This window comes from Podarcis erhardii (genome assembly GCF_964252035.2).
Source record: "Podarcis erhardii genome assembly, chromosome: 15".
NCBI lineage: Eukaryota > Metazoa > Chordata > Lepidosauria > Squamata > Lacertidae > Podarcis > Podarcis erhardii.
In genome coordinates, this window is record NC_138505.1 from 37,366,048 (window position 1) to 37,390,344 (window position 24,297).

General features: G+C 43.3%; 1 protein-coding gene across 1 annotated transcript in view; it reads left to right on the top strand.

The window, feature by feature from the left end:
• The window catches only part of LOC309330533 (transmembrane protein 132D-like), a 457,965-nt gene that overhangs the window by 186,801 nt on the left and 246,867 nt on the right, over window positions 1-24,297 (top strand). The gene's annotated exons all lie outside the window — the stretch shown is intronic.

Here is a 24,297-nt window from a genome sequence, read left to right on the forward strand (position 1 = left end):
GTGGGGAAGATTTGGTCCTCCTGATGTTACTGAACTAAAACTCCCATCACCCCTGACCATTGGCCATGCTGGCTTGGACTGATGGGAGTCACAGGTGACAAGGAAGGGCAGGCGGGTAAGTGGATGAGCTGGTGGAAGAACAGAGCTGGATCACGACATATGGAGGCCTTAAGTGACATCAGGTTTAAGAGGCTGCATAGCATGAGCAGAATAATGTTTTATTGTAACACAATGGAAATAGAAATAATAAAGTTTTATATCTGCATATATATCAGTACCAAGGCTAGGATGGAACTCAAAGCTCACAACCTACCTAAAGCATAAATCTTGCAATAATCTTATTTGCATATGAAATACCTTTAAATGAAAATACCTTATGATTTCTCACTTAGCCTGCATGAACACTTTGAATGTACAGCAACCAAGATCAGCTAATGAAATTTTGATATCGTTATTTCTCCAGATTCATAAGCACAATGTGACAAGTAATTGTGTGGCCATTAAGTACATTTTTGTCATAGCAGAACAATAATGTCTCTATTAGCGTCTGTTTCTCCCGGTTCCTTTATTTGTTTTTTTAACCAGTTACGCAAAACTTTAAATTTAGTAATACTTTTTGTGTTTAGAGGGCCCCACATAATCTGAGCCCCTAAACCACAGTTCCCTTAGCTTATGCATAAACCCAGCGCTGTGGAGTCATGTGAGGGGGCATTCTGCCCCTCTTCCAAACCTAGCACAGAAACCAAGTGATGTATCAGCGGAGAGAAACCTCCTCCTTCAACACCTAGCACAGAAATGCAAGAGGTGACTGAGGGAGGCGAGGTGCCCACTGGGACTGGAAGGGCAGAAGATAGTGGAGCCAGAGCCAATCACAGAAGGAACCAACCAATTTTACTGCTGTCCCCCTCCTCCTGTTGAGTTCTGCAAGAGCAAAATTGACACTAAGGAGCAGGAGGAAGCCGGCAGCCAGGGCTACCTGCTGAGGTTGTGGTTAAATAAGAAGGCAGGTAGGTGGGAAATAGCTGAGTGTGGTGGGGCAGTTCCCCATTTCCCATAACAGACCGGCCTCTACTGCATCGCGACTATCCATCACTGCTCTGCCAGCCTCCAGCAGGCTAGCAGAAAATGTTGAAGACTTCTTTAGGATGCTCCGTTGGGGTTGGGAAGGTTCTTCTGGGGCACGTTGACATTTTGCGTGGGCTTACAGTGAAGCACGTGAGCTGAGCATGTGCTGTTGAATGTGCCTCAGAATCCTCTGCAATGTGTAAGGCTTTGCCAGAGGTCAAGCTCACATGAAAATTGGTCCCTTGGCCATTTAGAAAGTTGCTTGGGGGAAGCCACCACTGTAAACATTGTTTGTCAAAGGTCAGATTTGTTTTCACACCTTTGGATCCTTTTTATTCATAACAGATCTTTCTTTCTTTCTTTCTTTCTTTCTTTCTTTCTTTCTTTCTTTCTTTCTTTATCATGAAGTTCTACATCATGCTCATCAAATATATGCAGCAAATGTATCTTTGTGGGTGGAGAGGGAGGGGTAGATGCTGGGTTGTATTTAATGCCAGTCCTACTCAGAGTAGATCCATCACTAACTTATGCTCATTAAGTTCAGTGGGCCTGCTCTCAGTTGAAGTTAGTTGGCTGTGACCTAAGGATGCTATCATTTTGAGTTGGTTTATAATATTATTATTTTGCTTATTGTGCTGTATGTGTATCAAAGAGGAATGTATTTTTTTTTTTTTAAAGCCATCTCAATCGCCTAAAGGAACTAGAAAAGGCAGAAGGCTGTGTGTGTGTGTGTGTGTGTGTGTGTGTGTGTGTGTGTGTGTTTTCCTTTTTTAAAAGGAGCTTTGAATTTTGTCCAACCCTCTTGTTCAGTCTCTTCAAATTACTGGAAAGCTTTAAAGACGAGCGTCTTGCTAATTACTACCCTTGGTTTGTATCCTGAACTTTCCAGGGGGAATTAAAAAAAAAAAAAGGCTTTACACGCTTCATTCCGCCGTTCTTGTGAGTGAATTTTTAATCCACATTCAGAGACTTAGAGCTTGATTTTTATTTTTTTTTTAATTCCCACAGTGTAATTGCTAATGTAGGACAGTGACCCTTAAAACAATCAGCATTTAAGAAGCTGGCTACTGTTTCGGTTCCTCGTTTATGAAAACAATCGCTTTTGTTCTGGTTTTACTAACAGCTAGCGGCCATTCATATACATCAGAGCTGGCATGGTTGTTGCTTTTCCAGCCCAGGGAACAGATTCCCTTCCATGCAAACTTCTGAGGGCCACATATTGGTGGTGGGCAGGGCCAGAAGGAAATCTGGGAAGATCCACAAATGTAAATGTCATATTTGTACAGTAGGCTAGTTTTTGCACATACGCCTCTCTATTCATGGAATAATGTGCAATATTATTATCAGCAATGTGCCCTAAATTTCTAGTATTGGAAAGAACATCATTTCGGTGTCTGCATAAGTGAGGTAGATTACGTGAAGAGAATGTGACTTGGTTGGGACTACCAACGAGCAAAGATTTATATTTTCCAGTATAGGATGAACAGAAAACCAGGATGCCATGTTGGGAGAGGTCATTGCTAACTTTGTTTTCCTACTTGCAATCTCCAACCTCCCTGCACAGCACCTCCTACTGGCCATTGTGCCTTACATAACTAATACCACATCCCCCTTTCTAAGCAGGGAAGGATGACAACTCAATAAAGTGGTACCTTGGTTTACAACCATAATCCGTTCCAGAGGTCCGTTTGTAAACCAAAACAGGTTGTAACCCAAGACGTTCTTTTGCCAATGGGGCCTGCAATTTTTTTTTGTTCGTAATCAAAAAAAGAAAAAGAAAAAAAGGGTTGCAATCCAAAAAAAGTTTGCAAACCGGGACACGCACTTCCGGGTTTGATGTGTTTGCAATCCAAAACGTATGCAAACCAGACTATTTGCAAACCAAGGTACCATTGTACACAAAACGGACAAGCACAAATTCATGTAATAAACATAGTGTGTTATCATAATGAGGATCATAATGCCCTGTGTGTGTCGGAGATTATGCTGTTAACAATATGCTTCAAACACTTTTTGCCCAGGGAGCCTCCTGATGTTATGCGATGTATCTCAGGAATGCTGGTGGTCACCTTGGATTTCTCCCCAAAGAGGCTGGAGAATGGGTAACATAGATTTCCTGGGTGTTATCCACATACTTTATTTCAGACTGGTGAGCAACCAGGCACATATGGTCTGTAGGGATGGAGCAAAATCTGTTTCAGTTCACATTTAAAGCTGAATTGATCAAATCTGAATTGATCAAATCTGCACTTTCTGGAACAACGTGGGAACCAAAACATAACTATGCTTTTAAATCCACACATAACTGTGATGCAGTTCTCCACCCAATCAGTGTTTACCAAAATGATTTTTGAAGACAACATACAAAAATGCATTATAGTAGGAGAAATTGCTTGCAAAAATTTGAACATTAGTCAAAACTGCATACAAAAGTGTGTTTATCAGGCAAAAAAGGTAAAGGACCCCTGACAGTTAAGTACAGTCGTGGACGACTTTGGGGTACGACGCTCATCTCGCTTTACTGGCCAAGGGAGCTGGCGTTTGTCCACAGACAGTTTTTCCAGGTCATGTGGCCAGCATGACTAAGCCACTTCTGGTGAAACCAGAGCAGCACAAAGAAACGCCATTTACCTTCCTGCCAGACCTTCCCTATTTATCTACTTGCACTTTGACGTGCTTTATCTACTTGCACTTTGACGTGCTAGGTTGGCAGGAGCAGGGACTGAGCAATGGGAGCTCACCCCGTCGCGGGGATTCGAACCGCTGACCTTCCGATTGGCAAGACCTAGGCTCAGTAGTTTAGACCACAGTGCAAATTCACACTAAAATGCCATTTTAGATTTTTTTATTTTTAAATGCAGATTGCTGCAGAAATGTTGCGAACTATAGTGGTACCTTGGGTTAAGAACTTAATTCATTCTGGAGGTCCATTCTTAACCTGAAACTGTCATTAACCTGAGGTACCACTTTAGCTAATGGGGCCTCCCACTTCCACCGTGCCACTGCTGTGCGATTTCTGTTCTCATCCTGAAGCAAAGTTCTTAACCTGAAGAACTATTTTTGGTTTAGCCGAGTCTGTAACCTGAAGCGTCTGTAACCCAAGGTACTACTGTACATTTATTGTTGGAAAAATGAGGAACTGAAAGACCCCAAACTAAAACAGTCTTCCATCCCTAATTGTAGCTTTCAAGATACTTGATAACTTGCAGTTTTAATCACAGACAGGCTGCAAAGCTAGAAGCTGTATCAAGTTTCTGGTTGACCCACCAGGCAAGGCAGGTGCCTGGACTTTATTAGTCTTTCAGGTCACACAGTTGCGCATGCTGATAGTACTGATTTGTAATTATTTCCTCTCCACCATTCATTTAAAAAGAAAAAAGAAAAGGAAGAATAAACAACAAAGATGCAGAGCAGAAGTTGTAAAAGTCCATGAATTATCATGGACTTTCAAAGAAAGAAAGAAAGAAAGAAAGAAAGAAAGAAAGAAAGAAGAAAGAAAGAAAAGAAAAGAAAAGAAAAAGAGAGATAGGCTGAATGTTGTGGATATGGTCTTGGAATGTGTTCTTCCGAAACATCACAAAATAGTTCAATTGTTGAGCTTTATGCATTCTTCTGCCCTATGCCAGTTTAAATAAAATGGCTACAGTCAAGATTTTATTTAACCACTCAAATAATTACACCCATAAAAGTCCATTTCAACTTGTATCTCTCACTAGCATTCCCCCAGGATAGCTTTGGCACTTTGTCAATATCACTCAGCAACACTCCAAGGCAGTTGCGCGGACCTTAATTGTGAATCTAGAGCAGTGGTGCTTTCTTGGTGTGTGGGATGACTGAGTGAATGAGGAGATGTTACTGGAAAAAGTCCCGCAAACCCAAAGTGGAGGGGCTTCTCCTCTGGGCTAGCCTTGCCACTTGGGGTATGCGAGACTCAGCACAGGGGTGAAAACTGAACACATCCTTCTTAAAGAGGAAGTGCACTGAAGATAAATAGGGCGAAAGGTAGCATAAAATTTGTGGGTGCTGTTAAGTTGTGGGCGAACATATCAGACAACACAGCGATTCTTCAAACAGCTCTTCTTTATTCTGAGGCCAGAACTGAACTGAGCTGAAGGGCTCAGTCAGCCTGCTTATATAGCGCTCCAGTACCTTGTTACTGTAACAACTTTCTAAAACTATCCAATCACTGAACGTCACTTTCGATCCTTCATTTGCATAACTATCTACAGTATCCACCTGCTGGCCCAGGGTGAGAACTTCAGTACAGAACAGGTGCTAATTTAACAGCTTAGATGCGTATTTAAAAATAATTGCAGCCGTTTAAGTTGAAATAAGAACACAATGGAAGAACACAGCAGGGCTCCTATTGTCCAGCTGCCTGTTGCCACAGTGACCAACCAAACACCCAAACGCCCAAAAGCAGGATCTGAGCACATCGCTCTACTCACCCACCTGCACTAGTATCCAGGGGCATGCTGCTTCTGACAATGCGGGCAGAACATAGCCGTTGTGGTTAGGAGCTTGAATTGCCTGATTGCATCATTGTGAACCTTTTGGGGTTCAAGGCCTGGTCGGATTAGTACCTCTCAGTGAAAAGCAAAAGCTGGATCATTTTAGTAGCCTGGAAGGTATCTTCTTAATTAATCCATTCTTAATGAACCGGCAGCGAACTGGACTCGGAGGAGTCCACTCATTGCTAATTTTAAAAGACATTCATCTAATAGACTAAATTATTTACATGTTGCTTTCCTATTAATTTTTACTATGCCTGTTCACTGTTCATGGAACTGCTGTTCAGTTCTGGGAGCCACATTTTTAGAAGGACATTGACCATCTGGAGCATATTCAGAGACAGGTGACCAAGATAATGAAACTGAGCCCTATGAAAGAGATGTGTAAATGTTGAATACGGCTGTACATCATCCTTCTCCACTGACCTAATCCAGGCCAACCTCAGGACCAGTGCTGGATTTATGTATAAGCTAAACAAGCTATAGCTTAGGGCCCCGCTCTCTTGCCCCCCCCCCAAATAAGGAAATAAATACTGGATGTACATTTCCCAAATATAAGATAAAAAACAAATAAAATAAAACCTACAACAGCAACAGTGTTTTGTGTTGTGTAGGCTCCTATGATGTAAGAAATGGGCTCTGCCTGCTCCCTAAAATATCACTGGTTTGCTCATTTCTATATATAGGGTGCCTACATTCTGCATGGACTGGTGGTGTGGCAATATGTGCAAATGGCTTTAGATCATAAATTACCATATAGCATACATTCAACACAAAAAACAGCGACAATTTGTTGTTGACAAAGGACAGCTGGACATATAAAGGGCCCCATTACCTTCAGTAGCTTAGGGCCTCATCAAACCTAAATCCTGCCCTGCTTGGGACCACTGGCCCCAGATCCGACCCCATCTCAATTCAGGGTAGGAGTGGCTGGGGGAAGAAGTGTCAGGAACTCGCCCTACACTCGAGTAGGACCCTGGCAGAGACACATGCCTAACTGGCATGTTCCCTCCCTCCTGGTCGATCGTTCAGGACCTTCAAAAGCTTTCTTCTGCCTCGAACATCACAGCAACCAATTCCAATAGATATCGGCACACTTAGGGTTCTGCAGAGTCTTCGCAGCTTGCATGACAGACCTCAGCAACTCAGCATTTTGGCTAATCTACTTTATTGACCTATAAACACACACGGAGCACTGCCACATGGCTCCCTCTCTCTCTAGCATCAGACAGCAAGGAGAAAGAACAAAGGACGATAGCTCCACTTCACGGGACACAGTAACACAAACATCCTGTCTTCATCACTTCCTACTCTGTGGAGTCAAAACATATACTGTCATGTGATAAACAACAATCCTATGACTGCAATCACGGAGCAGGAATTCTAACAAGAAGAGCAGGAGGTTCAATAGTGCTGAGAGCTGCTTTGCACCACACAGGAGTGAAGGAGCATAATGCACCCAGCAGAACTGAATCCACTCACCTGCTGTTGAGTAGGTGATTCAATCCTGCTGGGTTCTGTTTCCTCAGTGTGCTCTCTGAGGGGAGCACACTGAGGCCGCCTGCCTCAAGTTCCCATTGGTTCCTCTGCTCCATGGCAGCACCAGATCCCTTTGAACTGCTTGATTTGCTTTGGGCTTCAGCGGAATCTGGTTCCCAGCCCTCGTTCGTGTTTAGCCTGGAGAAGAGAGGATTAAGGGAAGGCATGCTAGCTGTCTTCAAATAGTCAAAGGGCTGCCATGCAGAAGCTAGAGCAGATTTGTTGCCCTGGAAGACAGGATGACAACCGAGAAGTAACAATGGCAGGGAAGCAGATTTTGGTCCAACAGGGACCAGCTGTTTGACAGTGGAACAATCTGCCTCGGAAAATGGTGGTCTCTCCTTTGCCAGAGGTATTTTAAGCAGAAGACGCACTGCCATCTGTCAGGGGTGCTGGACTAGACAAACTCTTTTAAGTTCACATCTAGCTTTACCATTGTATATTTTAAAGGGGACAGATCGCTGAAGACATAGGGACCTGCTTTTAATGTTTTAAAATTATTGGCTTTCATTGAAAAATGATTCCGTTGCATCAAGCGATTTTTGATGTCATGAAACAGATATTAAAGCTGCTGTTCAGAACTCAACAGAACTTCCTTTGTTTAGTTACCCGGCGGCATTTGTTTATATGTTATTTCTAACTGCCCTATGCCCCAAATATACATATAGTTTAAATATCACTCCTTTAAACACACACACACACACACACCACCAGAAATCTGATTGTATAAATGAAAAGGTGGTGGCATTAATTAACTGGAGATTCCACGCTTTCGTGTGTTCTGATCATTTTCCGTGGATTGGGAAACAGTGTTAATAAAGCTAACTCGCTGTGACAGGTGTAATTTCACGGATTAAAGAGATGCTCACGCCAGCGACGAGCAGGCGGGAAGGATACGCACCGCTTTTATCGGAATTCTGAAACGTATCGCGCTTTCTGTTTGGAGAGGTTTGGGGGACCGAAACCCTTATCGTAACAGGATTAACATACAAATATTATCACAGGCAGCAGGGTGTTTTAGTATGAATATTAACTGCAAATATTATGACTTTGTATCGGAATAGCTAATTAAGCCCATCTGTCAAATAGCATTTGAAATTTTCCAGACTGTGCTTGTTATCAGTTTGGGGCAAAATCCCAGATTTCAAGCAGCGCTTTTGTTTTCTTGTCTTATGGCTGGAGGTGGGGGTGGGGGCAACATGGAAGCAACCCATGTTGATAGAAAAGTAAGGGTGGAGAAGTAGTGGCTGGTGGGAAGAAAAGCAGGGCCCACAACACACACAGTATCTTAAATTCACTTTACTTTATTTAACCTGTTTCCTTTGTGCCTTTCTGTACAGCAGCACTGGCGGGCAAGAAGATGGATTTCTAACACAAATGCTACCTCTGAGTTGTCCAGGGTCAGAGATCCATTTGCATTAGACCTAAGTCAGAAACAAGCATAGTCTTATGATTTATCCTAGTAGTCTGCATGCTTTTAATGAACTTTATATTCCCTGAACTTCATCTTGTGGGTCTTTGGACCACAATAAAGTATTTGTTGTTGTTATTCAGGCATTCAACAACAACAACAACAACATTCAGGCATTACCTCCCGACACGCACAGGGCGCCATATAACTACAGTTTGCCCTGGTGCCTTTGGGAAGTTTGAGAAAGCGTTCAGTGTGGCAGTCACAAAGTGGCTGGATGTGGCATGAGAACAAATGGTTGTTGCGGGACATGGCATAACACAAAAGAGCACAAAAAGAGACAGGGCCACAAAATGGTGTAGGAAAGTCTCCCATGCGGTGCACCCCCAGCCAATGGGATAAAAGGCACCTACACAAGCCAGTCTCAGTTAGAAGTTCTTTGGGCTTCTGCTCAAAACAGATGAGACGGTCTGCGTCCAAGCCTGGCATCTGATGAAATCTGGGTGTCTCTAAAGTGTGGGCCAGCACAAACAGGAACTGAGAAGAAAGAGCAAACACTCTTTTGTGCATTGACCATTTTCGAGGGGACATATATTTTGAGGTCTTTTGTGTACTGGAAGGATCACTGTCACCTGCAAGTGTCACGTTGCAACTTGAGGCAAATCTTACACATCATACATTGAAACAGCCATACCTTCCCCTAAATAATTTTGGGAGCTGTAGTTTTGCCAAGGGTGCTGAGCGTTGTTTGGAGACTCATATTCTGCTCTCAGAGCTCAAATTCCCAGTTTCCTAGGAAGAAGGAATGATTTTTAGACCACTCTGAAAATCATGGAAGGGAAATAGGGGGGTCTGCTTTCAGCAACCTTAGCAAACCACAGCTCCCAGGATTTGGAGGAAGCCAAAGTATATCTTGCAGATGGGGCCTTAGAGAAGCTTGCCCTGCAAATTTTTGAGAACCAGGATTTAAATGGCAGTGGGGAAGCTGGGCCAAAGGGAAATGCAACGGCTTGATGTGGCCTTGATTTACCCTCACTATCATTTATTTTTATCGCTTGCGCGGTTAGCAGCGTGTATTTCTCGTTTCCAAAACTTGCCTTTAAATTATTTAACGTCCAGCATTCAGTGGAAGGAGCTCTATGACTTACAGCCTCGTTCGCTAACCTGTTGCAACTGCGGCTATGTCCCAGCAGGGATCTCCGGAGTGCCGTAATCCCCAAACCGAGTGCCAGTTCCTTGGCTCAACGATTCGTTTGGCATAAATAAAAGCCTAATGGCACCAATAATCATATTATGTGGCTTCCTGGTGTTCATTAAAATGTTTCATAAATACTGGCCTGTATCATGCATCATAGTTAATGTTACTGGGTTGTCTATTTTCCCTGTGGTTTTTATGCCCTTGTAGTTTTGTCCAAGGGAGATTGCAGCCAGAGAAGAGAGGAATTCTCCATTCTGAGGAAATGTGTAAGATATTGGCAATGCCCCCCCCCCCTAATTTTCATCCGCTTAAAGGTGCCTGATCCTCTTTGCAAAGCAAACCCTTCAAGGTATTGTCATGTTATAGTTGTGAGCTTCAAGGCTAGACTTATTATTCGGAGAAATACTAAGAGTTGGAAGGGGCTACAAGGGTCATCTAGTCCAACCCTCTGCAATGCAGGAATCTTTCGCCCAATGTGGGACTCAAACCCACAACCCTGAAATTCAGAGTCCTGCATTCTACCAATTGAGCTATCCCAGTTCTTATTATTTCTTATTATTTATTAAATTTACTAGTCACTATTTTGCCATTGCAAGTCAAAGCAACTCACAATATTTTAAGCAAACAACACATACCCTAAACTACACACACACACACACACACACACACACGCACGCACGCACGCATTATATATATGACAATTCTATTTTTTAAAAAAACAGAAACAAACCTACATTAAAACATCCAACCCATGCAAAAAGGCCACAGATAGTTAAAAGCCTGAGGCTTGATTAAAAAGGAATGTCTTTGCCTGACACTTGAAAATATGTAACAATGTTACTGGGTGAACCTCCAAGAGGGAGAGCATTCCACAAGCAGGGAGCCACCACTGAAAAGGCCCGTTCTAATGTTGCTTGATACTTTCAACATGAAAAAAACTTCAGCAGAAAAGGGCCAAAGTTTGATTTGTTTCTGAAAGGTGCTTCAAAATAATGAATATATATTTTTGTTTGTTTCTTTGTGAGGATGCACATCCTCATGTTTCAGTGATGTCTATGCTGACAAGGTTATGTCCACAGAACAGAGATGGCAGAATGTCCAAGGACGTGTGTGGCGATCACACAGGGTCCCCGGACACTTCACCGTCTATTGATCCCTGTGCCACCACTTTATTTCTCGCTGCCACCACCCAGGCCCTACCTGGTACAATCCTGAGTCCAGTCAGGTTTAAATTGGAACATAAACTTCTGTTTATTTGTTGCAGTTTAACAAGCGCGTGGTTTCATAAACGGTATCGGTCAATTACAATCATGGGGTGCCTATCCAGACTTATACTCTACACTAACTCAACCTACCCACAGACTCTATCCCAATTCACTCCCACTCCAACCAACCACCCAACTCCCAACGAACTCCCCTTTCACCCCTCCCAAAGCTGGTTTTATAGTCCCTCTGACTCCACCCCCTGGGTTCTGATTGGGGAACTTGTTTAACTATTTCACCTCCAGCATTCTCATATGTTAACGTCACAATGTGTTCTGTGGAAAGGGTAAAAGAGTATTGGGAAGTGATCCATAATGAATTGGGGGGGAAATGCTTAAAAGTACTCTCCTTTTCCCCAAAACCCCAGAGTCCTTTCTGTTGGGGATAACTCAGACGGAAATTCCCAGATGTCAAAAAAGGTTATTTCTGTATGCTACTACTGCAGCCTGTGTTTTGTTAGCCCCAAAATGGAAAACGAGCAAGGTCCCAACTAAGGAAGAATGGCAACTTAAGTTAACAGAATATGCACAGTTTGCAGACTTAACATATAGAATAAGAGAACAAGAAGAAGATACATTTAAAGAAGACTGGAAAATGTTTATTGAATATATGGGAAATATTTGTGTACAGCTGAAAATGCTGGCAGCATTAAGATAAATTCAACAGTGTAATAAGTTTTGATGGATGCAATAATGGAATACTGAATGGTATAGTTTTTGTAAAATATAAAGAGATTTATGATATGTAAAATGAACCATGGAAAGAGAAGAAGGGAAGTCATTGATATCTTAGGGATGTAAAATGAGTATCTTAAATTATGAAACAGAAAACTTAATAAAAATTATATACAAAAAGAAAAAGAAGGAAGGACGTGCTCTGTGGAGAGCTGGCTTTAAACACCAGGCCTCTTGGCAGACCAATTCTGTGTTACAGTGAAGGCTGGCAACATCAGCAATGGCAATCCCTGGACGAAGGGTCAGCAAACTTTTTCAGCAGGGGGCCGGTCCACTGTCCCTCAGACCATGTGGGGAGCCGGACTATATTTTAGAAAAAAAAAAATATGAACAAATTCCTATGCCACACAAATAACCCAGAGATGCATTTGAAATAAAAGCACACATTCTACTCATGTAAAAACACGCTGATTCCTGGACCAACCATGGGCTGGATTTAGAAGGCGATTGGGCTGGATCCATGCCTTGGAATGACAGTCAGGTCGTGCATCCACAGTAATGACCAGAGGAGGAATGACTGCTGGGAGGAGCACAAAGAGAGGAAATGCCGTGGTGCATCAGCAACAGCAGAATCGGACGCCTTGATCTGCCCCAGCTCCACCAGTCTCTACAGCCACAGCCGGTGCAGTCTCTCTCCAACCGTTTGACTTCACCCCAAAGGTGTTCTCCTCCTCCAAGACTGCCAGATACCAACAACTGTTGCGTTCTTTTGCTTGTGTGTTTGCCACCCTGGACTCCTTTGGGAGGAAGAACAGGATACAAATGTAATTAATAATATGTGAGCATTTTCTGCCTGGTTTGTCTTTCGCTTCAGTCTGGCGGCATCTTCCATGGATTCAATTATTTGCCACGATGCCTGCAAGGCGCTACCGTGGGACTCTCCTCTGAGCCTCTCTCATTACAAGCACGATTAGCAGCAGCAGTTACTCTCCTCTGGTTTCTTGTTCAAACCTTGTTTGAAGAGTTAAGGACATATCGATTAGCGGCTGTTTGGTGTGTGTTGGGGGGTGGCCTTTGGAAAGTCAGGCAGATTTCCCTCCACACTGCCAAGCACGCTAGCAGAAGAAAAAGGTTGCATTTTCTTTTCGTCTGTGCTGAAGCTGACACAAATGAATGCCGGTGACAGAAACTGGGCCAGTTTTTGTGCGTCTATTTGGGATTCAAAATCCATCGGAGATATTGATAATTCTCTTGCACGAGGGAGCAGGGACCAGTGTGGGGTTTAAGCTCAGTGGAAGAGATGCGCTTTGCATACAGAAAGGCCCAGGTCCAATTTGTGGAATCTGCAATTAAAGAGATGTCAGCTAGCAGGTGATTAGAACCTGGGTCCTGCAGAGCCTTCGTTTCACATCAGAGTAGATAATGCTTTGTTTGATGGACCAGTGGCTCAGCAAAAAGTAGCTTTATATGCTCAGAAGGTGTTTTGTTGTTGTTGTTTAGTCGTTTAGTCGTGTCCGACTCTTTGTGACCCCATGGACCAGAGCACGCCAGGCACTCCTGTCTTCCACTGCCTCCCGCAGTTTGGTCAGACTCATGTTTGTAGCTTCGAGAACACTGTCCAACCATCTTGTCCTCTGTCGTCCCCTTCTCCTTGTGCCCTCCATCTTTCCCAACATCAGGGTCTTTTCCAGGGAGTCTTCTCTTCTCATGAGGTGGCCAAAGTATTGGAGCCTCAGCTTCACAATCTGTCCTTCCAGTGAGCACTCAGGGCTGATTTCCTTAAGAATGGATACGTTTGATCTTCTTGCAGTCCATGGGACTCTCAAGAGTCTCCTCCAGCACCATAATTCAAAAGCATCAATTCTTCGGCGATCAGCCTTCTTGATGGTCCAGCTCTCACTTCCATACATCACTACTGGGAAAACCATGGCTTTAACTATACAGACCTTTGTTGGCAAGGTGATGTCTCTGCTTTTTAAGATGCTGTCTAGGTTTGCCATCGCCTTTCTCCCAAGGAGCAGGCGTCTTTTAATTTCGTGACTGCTGTCACCATCTGCAGTGATCATGGAGCCCAAGAAAGTAAAATCTCTCACTGCCTCCATTTCTTCCCCTTCTATTTGCCAGGAGGTGATGGGACCAGTGGCCATGATCTTCGTTTTTTTGATGTTGAGCTTCAGACCATATTTTGCGCTCTCCTCTTTCACCCTCATTAAAAGGTTCTTTAATTCCTCCTCACTTTCTGCCATCAAGGTTGTGTCATCTGCATATCTGAGGTTGTTGATATTTCTTCCGGCAATCTTAATTCCGGCTAGGGATTCATCCAGCCCAGCCTTTCGCATGATGAATTCTGCATATAAGTTAAATAAGCAGGGAGACAAAATACAGCCTTGTCGTACTCCTTTCCCAATTTTGAACCAATCAGTTGTTCCATATCCAGTTCTAACTGTAGCTTCTTGTCCCACATAGAGATTTCTCAGGAGACAGATGAGGTGATCTGGCACTCCCATTTCTTTAAGAACTTGCCATAGTTTGCCGTGGTCGACACAGTCAAAGGCTTTTGCATAGTCAATGAAGCAGAAGTAGATGTCTTTCTGGAACTCTCTAGCTTTCTCCATAATCCAGCACATGTTTGCAATTTGGTCTCTGGTTCCTCTGCCCCTTCGAAATCCAGCTTGCACTTCTGGGAGTTCTCGGTCCACATACTGCTTAAGCCTGCCTTGTAGAATTTTAAGCATAACCTTGCTAGCGTGTGAAATGAGTGCAATTGTGTGGTAGTTGGAGCATTCTTTGGCACTGCCCTTCTTTGGGATTGGGATGTAGACTGATCTTCTCCAATCCTCTGGCCACTGCTGAGTTTTCCAAATTTGCTGGCATATTGAGTGTAGCACCTTAACAGCATCATCTTTTAAAATTTTAAATAGTTCAGCTGGAATACCATCGCTTCCACTGGCCTTGTTATTTGCAGTGCTTTCTAAGGCCCATTTGACTTCACTCTCCAGGATGTCTGGTTCAAGGTCAGCAACCACACTACCTGGGGTGTACGAGCCATCCATATCTTTCTGGTATAATTCCTCTGTGTATTCTTGCCACCTCTTCTTGATGTCTTCTGCTTCTGTTAGGTCCTTACCACTTTTGTCCTTTATTATGGTAATCTTTGTACGAAATGTTCCTTTCATATCTCCAATTTTCTTGAACAGATCTCTGGTTCTTCCCATTCTGTTGTTTTCCTCTATTTCTTTGCATTGCTCGTTTAAGAAGACCTTCTTGTCTCTCCTTGCTATTTTTTGGAAATCTGCATTCAATTTCCTGTATCTTTCACTATCTCCCTCGCATTTTGCTTGCCTTCTCTCCCCTGCTATTTGTAAGGCCTCGTTGGACAGCCACTTTGCTTTCTTGCATTTCCTTTTCATTGGGATGGTTTTCGTTGCTGCCTCCTGTATAATGTTGCGAGCCTCCACCCATAGTTCTTCAGGCAATCTGTCCAACAAATCTAAATCCTTAAACCTGTTCCTCACTTCCACTGTGTATTCATAAGGGATTTGATTCAGATTGTATCTTACCGGCCCAGTGGTTTTTCCTACTTTCTTCAGTTTAAGCTTGAATTTTGCTATAAGAAGCTGATGATCTGAGCCACAGTCAGCTCCAGGTCTTGTTTTTGCTGACTGTATAGAGCTTCTCCATCTTTGGCTGCAGAGAATATAATCAATCTGATTACGATGCTGCCCATCTGGTGATGTCCACGTGTAGAGTCGTCTCTTGTGTTGTTGGAAAAGCGTGTTTGTGATGACCAGTTTGTTCTCTTGACAGAACTCTATTAGCCTTTGCCCTGCTTTGTTTTGATCTCCGAAGGTGTTTTAGCTCAGTGGTAATGATGATGATGATGATGATGATATTTGTACCCCGCCCTCTCCAGCTGGAGCCAGGCTCAGAGCGGCTAACATCATATAAATAACACAGTATACATAAAAACAGGCATCAATTAATTAAAATACATCTTAAAATTAATTCAGACAAATTAAAATCTGGACAGTTATCAGGTTAAGATTGAGAGCGGTTAATACTTGCCAGGTAGAGCATCTTTCTTGCATGCACAAGGTCCCAGGTTGTTGTTGTTGCTATTATTATTTTGTTTGCAATATTGTGCTAATGTACCATAACAAATATATATATAAATATGGAAGAAGAAAAAGAAGAAATAATACGTATATAGTAACAGAAAACCACCATCAGTTCACATTACAAATATAACAACCACCAGAGCATGAGTTAATAATAGCCGTCCAGATGTCCAAATAGGTTACTGCACAAATTTGGCGTCTATATGAAATATGTTCAAAGGTAACCAGGGCATTAAGGTCTTCAGTTTATTGCATAATAGACGGTTGGCACTTATCCTTCCAGGCTCAAAGTACAAGTCTCTTGGCAATCACAGGGGCTTGCAAATCCACTTTTGTTTTCCTGCTATTAATCCCCACATGACAGAAAAATCATTTAAATGTATACAAACACCTGCAAATATCAAGGATTTCACCAATGCAAAATTGAGGGGGATAACAACTTCAGACCAAAAAGAATGTTTTGCTAGTGGGGCCCACATAATATGTCCCAATGAGGTTAAATTTCTGGTATCTCCTGGTTCGATGTGTCTCCCTCTCTTCTTGTTAATGTTTAGGAAGAACTTTAAAACATTCTTGTTTACCCATAAATTTGATGGCTGAAAGATATGGTTCCTGGAAATTCTTAACTTTTTATCTGTGAGGGTATGTGATTCTTTTTAGATGCTCTTAAAGGTAAAGGTAAAGGACCCCTGACCATTAGGTCCAGTCGTAGCCAACTCTGGGGTTGCGGCGCTCATCTCGCTTTATTGGCTGAGGGAGCCGGCGTACAGCTTCCGGGTCATGTGGCCAGCATGACTAAGCCGCTTCTGGTGAACCAGAGCAGCGCACGGAAATGCCGTTTACCTTTCCGCTGGAGCAGTACCTATTTATCTACTTGCACTTTGATGTGCTTTTGAACTGCTAGGTTGGCAGGAGCAGGGACCAAGCAATGGGAGATCACCCCTTCGTCGGGATTCAAACTGCTGACCTTCTGATCGGCAAGCCCTAGGCTCTGTGGTTTAGACCACAGTGCCACCTGAGTCCCTTAGATGCTCTTAGGTGTTCTTAAATGTTGTGAGATATTTTTAAAAGGTCACATCCACTCCTTACATTTAAAGCACATCCACCCCAATAAAAGAATCACCCCTTCGAAAAAAACAACAACCCAAAAAACCATTCCATGGATTAGTGACGAAGTGACTGATAATGGAAAACTGGAGGAATGGAATGGAGTATCCTGAGAAATGACATAGCTGACTGGCTGGAAACCTGAAGAGAAGTGATTGATACGGCAACATTTTATTTTGGGTTCCACTTATGGAGTGCAAGTGTTGCTGTCGTTATTGCTGCTGCTACAACATCAGTAGTGATGTTCATGTTCACTTCAATGGGTCTTCTACAAAACAATGTCCTTTGTTTCCTGATTGAAAGGCTTCCTTCACAGGGATGCTTAACCTCCTAAGTCTATTTGTCAGAACTAGCACTTAATACCTCAGTGTAATGGATAGGATCTTCTTTCTCCCCCTGCAGTAAATCAAAGGTGACATTTTGGCAATCCTTCATTAGATAAAGCCCTTGTTTTGGATGGCTCTTAATGTAACCTGGTGTATTGAGAGATGGCATTATAAGAAAAGGATTCTTCCAGCCTTCGATTTCTCAAGTCACGTGGATGCTTCAAGTTGTGTAAACAACTCGGGGACATTTGACGGAGTCGAATGCTGGAAGATTCAAAGCAGATAGGACAGCACTTAGTCAAACTGTAAAATTCACTCTCAAGAGGCAGGGCCAGATTTATGTATAAGCTAAACGAGCTGTAGCTTAGCCTGGGATGCGGGTGCTGCTGTGGGTAAAAGCCTGAGCACCTAGGGCTTGCTGATTGAAAGGTCAGCGGTTCAAATCCCCGCGGCGGGGTGCGCTCCCGTTGCTCGGTCCCAGTGCCTGCCAACCTAGCAGTTCAAAAGCACCCCCGGGTGCAAGTAGATAAATAGGGACCGCTTACTGGCGGGAAGGTAAACGGCATTTCCGTGTGCTGCGCTGGCTCGCCAGATGCAGCTTTGTCACGCTGGCCACGTGACCCGGAAGTGTCTCCGGACAGCGCTGGCCCCCGGCCTCTTAAGTGAGATGGGCGCACAACCCTAGAGTCTGTCAAGACTGGCCCGTATGGGCAGGGGTACCTTTACCTTTACCTTTTAAATGAGCTGTAGCTTAGGGCCCCACTCTCTTGGAGGCCCCCCAAAAAATTTAAGGGAAAAAACAACTGGATGTACATTTCCAAAATATAAGATAACAAATAAATAAAATAAAACCCATATACAGTGTTTTGCGTTGTGTAGGCTCCTATGATGTAAGTAATGGGCCCCGCCTGCTAGCCTGCTCCCTAAAATATCACTGATTTGCTCATTTCTATATACAGTGGTACCTTGGTTCTCAAGCTGAATAATTATTTCACTGTTAATACACTTCTTAATTGTGTTTCACTATTAATATACTTCTTCTTAATTGTATTTCAGTTCAACAATTACTTTGAAAAAATACACATTTTGTTATGTGCAAATGGCTTTAGATACCTATGAGGCCCTTAAATTATCATGTAGCATATATTCAACACAAAAAAACAGCAACCATTTGTTGTTGACAAAGGACAGCTGGACATATAAAGGGCCCCATTACCTTCAGTAGCTTAGGGCCTCATCAAGAGGCCACCTGGCAAGAGGCCACCACTTGGAATGGCTTCTAAAGAAGATGAGACACATCCACATGATGGCTGTGCTTTTCCTCCACCATTGGAGGCCACCATGCTTCTGAAAACCAGTTGCTGGAAATTGCAGGTGGGCAGAGTGCTTTCATGGCAGGCTTCCCATAGGCACCTGGTGTCAGTATTTTCATTCTCTCCTGTTGATGAGTGTGTGGCTATTAGATCACGTGCTCTGTGTGTTTACATTCCATGCTTCGGAAGTGTGAGAATGGAAGACACTGTGCACCACTTCCGCTCCCTTTGTTCTGACTCTTGTTTCTCTCTCGGTGGAGAAGAGAGACACGCCATGATTCCTCTATTCTTTATTTGGATCCTGTAAATAAATAACTCAACTCAGATGCCCCGCGTCTGCAGTCTCAGCTTCTGCTAGGACTCTGCTTTTTAATGGGATCCTCTTAATTGAGGGTCCTGGTTGCACACAGGCACTCAGGGCACACCAAGGGTTAATTTAGAGGGAGGGGTGTAACCCCAGCCCTAGCAATAGCCCTGGGATCACGCCAGACTGTCTGGGGCCAATCGCCTGGCGGTAGGGTGATCCCAGGGGCTGTTAAGAACGGCAGCGCGACGTAATTGGGGGCACTTGCTTCACACTGCCGAACACCCACCCCTCCCTTTCTGTTAGGCAGCGTTGCTTTGGCCTTGCTTTGGTTTGGGTCGCCTGTTTTGGAACAGGGGCTGGGTAGGATTTTTTTTCCCATTTGGCAGATTGGCTATAGCCACTTGGTTTTCGCCTACCCCCTCAGCAATCGTCACAACTTGTAAGGTGGCTGTTAGGCATTGGCTCATTGAAATGTGGGGGAGGTGACTTCCGGTTGATCGCCCGGTTATAGAGTGTCCAGTGTCAAGACATTTTTGCCAACTGGTGGGGCACTCTTGTGCCACAAGTCAACAAAAGTAAGATTAAAAGAAATAAACCAGAACATTTGCGATATGAAAGGCTACAAGATTCCAGCAAGATGTTACGAGACAGGCACTGATTAAAAATGAAACGGTATGTCCACCCCCTAACCTTTGCAGGTGTAGGAAGTGGGACTGAGTATAACACAGCCCTGATAATAATAATTTATTATTTCTACCCTGCCCATCTGGCTGAATTTCTGCAGCCACTCTGGGTGGCTTTCAACAGAACATTAAAAACATAATAAAACTTCAAACATAAAAAACTTCCCTAAACAGGGCTGCTTTCAGATGTCTTCTAAAAGTCAGATAGTTGTTTATTTCCTTGACATCTGATGGGAGGGTGTTCCACAGGGCTGGCGCCACTACCGAGAAGGCCCTCTGCCTGGAAGATTGTTGCACAAAGGAAAAAAAATGTACATTGTCAATGCAAAAGCCCCGGTGAAACGGAAGAGATAAAATCAATAAGTCATGTTCTTATATAGTGTAAATTTTATCTTGCTTCCTTCGGATCAGAACACATCCACCTTTTCCAAGGTGCCTAAATATTCTGCTGCCGCATGTAAAACTCACCTGGGCCTAATTTTAGCAAATTTATAAGTTTGCTTTGTGCGTCTGGTGTTCTATAATGCGATACAGTTACTAGTAATTTTATAGTCATGGTTCTTTATTTGGTTTGGTTTGATATATTTTGGCAAAATTTCTCTTTTGAATACTGGTAAATAAAGAGTAACGATTTGATTGTTCTATCCCTGTACTCACCTACATGAATCAGGGCGTTGATGATCGTGACTGAGACAAACATGAAGCTGTAAACAAGGCTTTGTTCCCTGCATGCGGTTGTAATTAAGCATATTGAGAGTCCCATTGTGGAACGCTGCATTTGAGTTACTCCTTGGCTCCTGGGGTGGGTGGGTGGGAATGCAAGCTCCTTTTTACACCACAAAGGCTGAATCATTTGCTGGGCTTCTGGTCAGGACAATCCACCTTTTCCAGATTGCAGGAAATAAACTGATACCCACACAAAATAGCTGAGTGTGGTGTAGTGGTTAAGAGCGGTAGTCTCGTAATCTGGTGAACTGTGTTTGCTTCCCCGCTCCTCCACATGCAGCTGCTGGGTGACCTTGGGCTAGTCACACTTCTCTGAAGTCTCTCAGCCCCACTCATCTCACAGAGTGTTTGTTGTGGGGGAGGAAGGGAAAGGAGAAAGTTAGCCACTTTGAGACTCCTTCGGGTAGTGATAAAGCGGGATATCAAATCCAAACTCTTCTTCTTCTTCTCTTTAAGCTGAAGGCAGCCATTTTCTGCCTGAGGGCTGTCTTGCCTTCTGGGCAATGTTACAGGTGAGCAAGAGTGGGCAGAGCAAATAATGTAATTGATATCTCTGTACCTAGCCTAGTTTCTATGGATCCACACTCACACATCCGTCTCTATCCTCCATCCATGGAAGTATGAGCCATTGTCAGGATTCAAGGATGCATTTGAGCTAAGGCCTAAGATAGTTCAATTGGTAGAGCATGAGACTCTTCATCTCAGAGTCTTGTGTTCGAGCCCCACATTGGGCAAAATAGTTCTACATTGCAGGGCGTTGAACTAGACGACCCTCATGGCACTTTCCAACTCTACAGTGATTCTATGAAAAGCTCTGGGGAGGAAGCTTGAGGGCTCTTGACAGGGTCCCATAGTCCCCCTCCTCCTTTCCAAAGTCTAGTTACTGCTTGCCCAGCTTTGGGAAGGAGAAGGGAGGACTCTAGGACCCTGTCAAGAGTCCTCAAGCCTCCTTCCCAAAGCCTGGTGCCTCCCTTTGGGAAGATGGCTTTGGGCTGGGCTGTTAAATGTTGTCCTAGCACAGGGTACCATATCACCAAGGTCCACCCCTGGCAGCAGAGTCAGGTGGAGGTGGGATGTGCCACCTTTCTGGATCCCACGTCTGAGGCAACGGCTTCTGTGTGCCTCATGGTTGGGCCAGTGCTGGCTGCAGGTGCAATTTGCTCACTGGCAGGCTTTCCTTAATGGTTTTCCTTTGGTAATGGTAAAAGTAGTAGAGCGAACCATCATAGTCTCTATTGCCCACATATTAAGAGAAGCTCAGGAATGCTTCATCTTAAGTCATATTATGAAGTATTCCAATAAAAACAGCTTCTTTGTATTATTAACAGGTTGGATGAAGTCCCATGGATATAGCTGGATACTTTGACAGGAGATGTCTGGCTAGAGGTGTCTGTTGTAGGTTCCAAACCTACTTTGCCAGTCTCCTTTTTCTGTACCCATCAATAGGGGCAGTGGGATGCTTAAGAAGTGCCTTTTTGCAAACAGCGTTAGGTCTAGAGGAGATGGAACGATGCTCTGGCCCCTGGAACCTCACTGCTCATCCTGCTTGTGGATGATCCAAACTACTCTCTGAAGCACCTTCTTTTAATCCTTTAAACCCTGTTCCATTGATACTTAAACAGCTCACCTGCTCACTTGTTTGTTTGCTGTTCTGATATTCTGTCACCATACTGGAGTTGCTACAGCCACCTATTGCAGTCCATGAGGACTGCAGCATGGCAACAGCCTTACAATTTTGTTATATAGTACGTAATAATATTTTTTATTAAATACATATTTATATATTTTTCTAAATATGAGATTCTATACAGATTTTTTTTTAAAAAAATCACAAATTTACAGAGAAACAGAATGGAGGGAATTTATGAAGAACCACATGCAAACATTTTTTTAAGTAATATTTTTTTCCAGTTAAAAAGGTTATTGTTCTAGCCAAAGGCCAAAAGCAATGCCGTATTTTTATTTGGTATGCTTCTTTGCCCTTTTGGTTAATATCAAGTGCAGCACATGCAAACATGATGCAAACTGGGTACAGACTGATCCACCCAACCGTACTTTGGTTTGATATGTGGTGACCAAAAGTTTCCCCATCATCTTTTCTCCCTTAAAAAAAGCAAAAAACAAAACCCAGCTGTGTCCCATTGTGTTCATAGTGGAAAATGAGGCTCTCCCTGTGATCCTGGATCCTTCATCTTGTCTCTTTGGGGTTGGGAGATAAATGCCTTGGGCTGCATCTAGACCAGTGTTTCCCAACCTTGGGTCTTCAGCTGTTTTTGGACTACAATTCCCATCACCCCTGACCACTGATCTTGCTAGCTAGGGATGATGGGAGTTGGAGTCCAGAAATAGGTGGAGACCCAAGGTTGGGAAACACTGATCTAGACTGTCACTATTTTGCAGGAAATGTAAGTACTCTATCATCCTAGTACAACAAATCCATTGGGGGAAAAAGGACTTTCTGCGGTTAGTGATAGAAAATGCACCGAAATGTGTGAGATAAATTGATAATTTATAGGAAAATATATAAGCACCCCAGAAAGCAAATCAGGATAAATTCGGGAAGAGTGCTCATTGTTGTGTAACTTTTCTGAAAACAAATAATGATGAACTCTCAATGATGACTGGACATAGTTTAACCACTGTGTAAGCTTTGTGCAAGCAAATCAGAACAAATGTTCAGTAAAGGCCAGACGTAGCCTAGCTGCCATGTAAGCTTTGTGCAAGCAAGTCCAGCTAAAGGCTAAATAAGCAGGCCATCCGGAGGAGCCCTGGAAATGCACAGATTCTATGGATTGAACCTGATACCTTCCGCTTTTGAAGTGTCTCCTCTATGTTGAACCACAGTCCTAGGCCGTCATCTTAAGAGTGAGGACCTTCTGGTTTGGTTCACCTGTTGCCCTTGATCCTCTTCTTATTTGATTCCTCTGTCATCCTTGATCCTCATGTTCACGGCTTCATAATAATAATCTGAGCCATGTCAGACCTGTTCACTGACCCCTTATGCCTGTCCTCCACGGCAGTTTGTTTGAAGATCCTTAAGGGCCTGAGAGTCAATAAAAGGTAGACTCAGTTGCTGCGAACATGACATTTAGATGAAGAAGGCCCTACCGGGCTCCTCAGTTGTCATTATAAAGATGAAAGTTGTTTCAGCTGGATTTTTTTTTTTTTTTTTGTATGCTCTGCAAAGAAAAGAAAAGAAAAGAAAAGAAAAGAAAAGAAAAGAAAAAGAAAAGAAAAGAAAAGAAAATGCATTTCTTTGGGAGTGGACTTTAGATAGTAGATATGCATGGAACTCATCTGAGATACCATGAGTAGCTACTGCAAGGCAGTGTTAAGCTGTGCATAATTTGTATGACGAACTACTGGGCATGAAAACCTCTGTGCCCAGTATGGCCAAAGGTCAAGGCTGGTGTCCAGCAGCAGCTGGAGAGCCACAGGTTCCCCACCCCTGTATTGCATGGTTTTTGTAATGGTATATGGAAAGTACTCTGGACTAGGGATGCAAGAAGGCATTGTTTTGCATTCTGCCCTGTATTCATCACATCCAGCCCCACTTCTGTTCCGCTGCAATTCATCTTCTGCCCCAAGTCACATTTCTTATCTTGCTGCACAGTGCAGTGAAATTATGTAACTCATGTAATTGCTTATGTAACTAGTGTAATTAATTATGTAATATGTAAATTACATTGTCATCGCATTATTCCACCCTGTTTACTTCAGAGCAAAGGAAATGCAATGCAAATAATGACCATGGGGAAGTAATTGATTACATATCAATTACTGCCAGTACCAGTTGTATACATTGGATTGATTTCCATTACAGATATGATACAAATAAGTGCATACTGGCAATTTCTGCTCCTGCTTTTGTTGGAACTCTCCAACATCCCTATTTTGAAAAGTTGGAAGTGCTATAACATGCTTGTTGCTGTTTTTGTTGTCAACCGCTATTGTGCAGCATGGAAGACTTTGCTCAGATCATCTTTGCATGCCCTGCAACAGCTTGCTTTCCACTGATTTCAAATCCAGGAGTAGCTTTGCAGGACAGGGTTAAAG